The following is a 3,834-nucleotide window of genomic DNA, read 5'->3' as shown; positions in this document are numbered from 1 at the left end:
AATCCCTGAAGGTGGAGGAAGCTCTCCACTCCAGTACTTGATTCTCTCCACAGCTGTTACATTCCTCTGCAGGTATTATTATTATTATTTTTTGGGGGGTAACTCATAGTGTATTTATAAAATGATAAGCTTTCTATCAAAATACACTTTACACTGGGAAAAAATAAATAAAACAAATATATCTACACAAAGTAAACCTTAACTTTGGTCGATTTCAGCATAGGATAGTCTATAACAAGCATCTTTTGCCTTACTCCCAGAGCTGCTCAACTTCCCAGTTAAAGATATTTAAAGTATTTTTAATTGCGATTTTATTATGTTGACATTCGTCTCTCACTCCACATCGTCTTCAGCCAAGCTCTGAGCACTTATAATTCTCTGACTGATGGTGCGGAGCTTGGTCAGCAGCATCTGGAACGGACTCTGCAGCGTCTGCTGCAACACTTGCAGCGACTGGCGTTGGTCAGGTGGTCCACGCCCTTCTTATACTCGCCTTGGGCCAGTAAGTTCACCAAGCTGTATTTCTTCAAGGAAGAATTTCTGAGCCGCCTCAGCATCTTTAAGGTCAGGTAACTTGGAAAGCCCAGCTCGCTCCTTGGCAAGCTTCTGTTTCTTCGTTCTCGCAGCCTCTTCTTGAAGTTGGGGTCACTCTGGCGCTTGTGGTCGATGTAAATGCAGTACCCGATGAAGAGCGCCCCACACACGCCGGCGGCGATGGCGCTGTTCGGCCCACCATCTTCGACACGCAGACTGCGAGTCAGCGACCGGGCCGGCACCAGAGGTCAGCCGCCAAGACTGCGCGCTCGGCAGGACTCACACCGACGCCCGCGAGCTCTCTGCCTCCGGTCCCTGTCTCCTCTGCAGGTATACTGATGAAGGTGGGCGCCTCAGGGGTTGTTAGTATAGGAGAGGGCTGGGCATGCTTTCAGATGGTTTCAAGGCTGGGTGGGAACTACATACTGTTGTACAGCTAAGAGGCAAGACTAGGGCAGCTGCAAGTCTGTGTAGCTAGGAAGTGGGCCAGAAATTGCTCTTTCCACTAGCCTCTACAGTCAGGCTGTGGACCCTTGCAAGAACTGCATGGTTGCCAAAGGGCTGGCCCTATGACTGCCACCTGTTCATATCTTTTCAGCTGGGTGTCAGAGCTGGAGCTGCTGTGTCTTCAGTTCCAAAGGGTGAGACTAAACTGGGAGCATGTTCCTGCTTATCTCCAGGGCTGAACCTGTGGACCTGAGCAGAAACTATGAGAGAGGCACACTTCTTATAGGCAGGACTGGTAGCTGCAGGCTTTGTGTGTGTGTGCGTGTGTGGCATTGGGTGGCAGGACAAGAATCTCTGTATGTCTACAGATCCAGGAGGTGAGATTAAACTGCCTGTGTCATCCTGAACCTCTACTCAGTGCCCCCCCTCCCCCCCGCAGTGCAAGCTGCATAGTCCATCTCGTAGATTGTATGCATTTGTGCTGTTGGAAGTAGGGGTTGGACCAGACCTACCGATGACCCAGTGTGAGCTGTTCTTGCTGGCTTGTGGGACCAGGTCTCTGGAGCTGAAACACAGTAGGGTGATACACAGTTTGCTCCCTGAATCTCCCATAGAGGGGAAATCTTTGACACCCTCCTCTTTGTCAGTTACCTTTCCCCATTCTTGTACTCACATTATTCCACAAGTCCAGAGAAGCTTCTCTGCAGCAAGCAGCAGAGAGGCAGGGTGTTTCTTTTGGTGTCCCAGGGGAGCAGGTGGGTATTCCCACCATTTAATCAGAGGGAATGTCCTGATCCACCTTGTCGTGACGCTGTGTACCTGGGGTTTGGGTGAACGGAGTTCAGTGTTCTCTTTCAGTCAGCTGGCCCTTGCAGCTTCCCAAGATGAGCTCGCAGTCTGTGTCCCTCTCAGTGCTCTGCAGCAGGTCCTGTCTTACTTTTATGTGCTGTGTTCCCAATAATAGCTTAACTTTCAATCTTCCTGGAATTATTTAGTCTCCTTGATTTATTTAGTGCTACTAGTTCTCCTACTGATTCCTACTGGCGCTGAGAGCCCAAAGGAGTTTCTCCAGGCTGGATCACCAGGTGTTTCTTTGTGGTGGGAAGGAGGCTTGGGCCTCTAAAGGAGATAAAGAGGCTTCCTGGACAATGTACTTGTATTAGCTAGGCTTCTCCTGCCATTCTTCCTACTTACCTCAGTCTCTTCGTAGAGAAGGTAAGGTAAACACTTTCCTGGCCTGCTAATTGCTGGAGTGATCCAGATCAGTACCCCTAGTTTGGGGTTCAGCCTTGTCTAAATTTGTAAAAAGGGATTCCCTTTATTTGGGGGAGAAGAATTTACTTATCAGGACTGCTATCTGGTGCCAGATTGGATGTTGGGAAATGCTGGATCTGGGTCACCTGCTGTTGAATAGAGGGAGATGAAGTGCCATGATGTGCTGTTCCTCCAGTTCTGGGGTCATATTCTAGTTTGCCTTTTTTTTTTTTTTACTTTAAAAAAATCTTTTATTGGGTACATTTAGGTTTACAAAATGTTGAGATAAATACAGCTACAAACAGATTAACATAAAATTTTTTCATTTGTGTGGTAAAAGGAGCTAAACTCTACTACACAAAACTTACCTATTTCTTAATCTATTTTTTCATTTTTTGTATCAATTAACTGGTTTTTCCCTGTCCCTCTCCTTCCCTATTACCCACCCCCCTATTATCCAACATTCCTATACTATCTCTAGTATCTACAGTTGTCCTCCCTGCTATGATACCTTCCAATCTTTCAGTTTCTGTTCTTTCCTAAGGTAAAAAATCAATTTTTTGTTTCAATAGATCTTTTTGGATCAGCCCCTGGCCTAGTGGTTAAGGCAGCTGAATCCCACACAGCTGACCCTGCAGCTTGTAAAACATGCCCAGAAAGAAAAATGGAGAGAAGACTGCTGTGGCATGATCATGTCTCATGGGGGATGTTTTGATTTTCTCCCACCTATTATCACATGCACACACCACTTGGCAAAATTTTAAAAGGAAAAAAAAATACTGAGAGATCTTTTGTATTTGTTCATTTACTTCTGCTGTCATCCTTAACTCTTCCTTTGCTTCTAAGTTTGGTATGTGCTTCATTTGCTAGCTCCTTGAGGTGCATTGTTAAGTTATCTGAAACCTTTCTACTTCTTAAATGAAAGTGTTTATTGCTATAAATGTCCTTCTTAGCATGGTGTTTGCTGTACCCCATAAGTTTCCCTGTGTTGTGTTCTCATTTTCACTTATTCTGAGAAATATTTAAATTTCCTACTTAAGCCCTTCATTGGCCCAGTGGTCCAAGAGCATATTTAATCCCATATTATCTTTACAGTTTCCTAAATCCCTCTTTCTACTTTCTATTTTGATCCACTGTAGTCAGAAAAGGTACTTGATACAGATTTTAAAATTTTTGTTGAGGCTTATTTTGTAGCCTTAAATATAGCCTATTCTGGAGAATGCTCCAGAGTGCTGATGAACATGTATCCTGCATCTGCTGAATGAAGTACTTTATAAATGCCACACTAAGTCCATTTGGTTTAATTCAGATTCTTAACCAATTCAGACTTTACCAAGGATTTCCAATTTAGATGATCTCTCCAGTCCTGGGAATGGGGTGTCTATCTCTCCCCTTTGGATCCCATAATATATACTTTATATATTTGAGTGTAGATGTAATTACCATCATTAAGTCATCTTTTTTTAATTTCAATTTATTTATTTGCATTCATTCACTGTACATCATTACAGCATACAAAATGAGATTTTCCATCCAGAGTACACTGTATATTGTCTCAATCAAGCACATCAACAAACATGTTATTGTCAGCAAATGATC

At 44.0% G+C, this 3,834-nt stretch overlaps 1 pseudogene; it reads right to left on the bottom strand.

The window, feature by feature from the left end:
- Positions 1 to 323: 323 nt before the first annotated feature.
- LOC102502068 (mitochondrial import receptor subunit TOM20 homolog pseudogene) overlaps positions 324 to 3,834 on the bottom strand; it is a 9,916-nt pseudogene continuing 6,405 nt past the window's right edge.

The sequence above is a fragment of the Tupaia chinensis genome, unplaced genomic scaffold, assembly GCF_000334495.1.
Source record: "Tupaia chinensis unplaced genomic scaffold, TupChi_1.0 Scaffold143636_1, whole genome shotgun sequence".
Taxonomy (NCBI): domain Eukaryota; kingdom Metazoa; phylum Chordata; class Mammalia; order Scandentia; family Tupaiidae; genus Tupaia; species Tupaia belangeri.
This window is presented reverse-complemented; position numbering and strand designations above follow the sequence as displayed.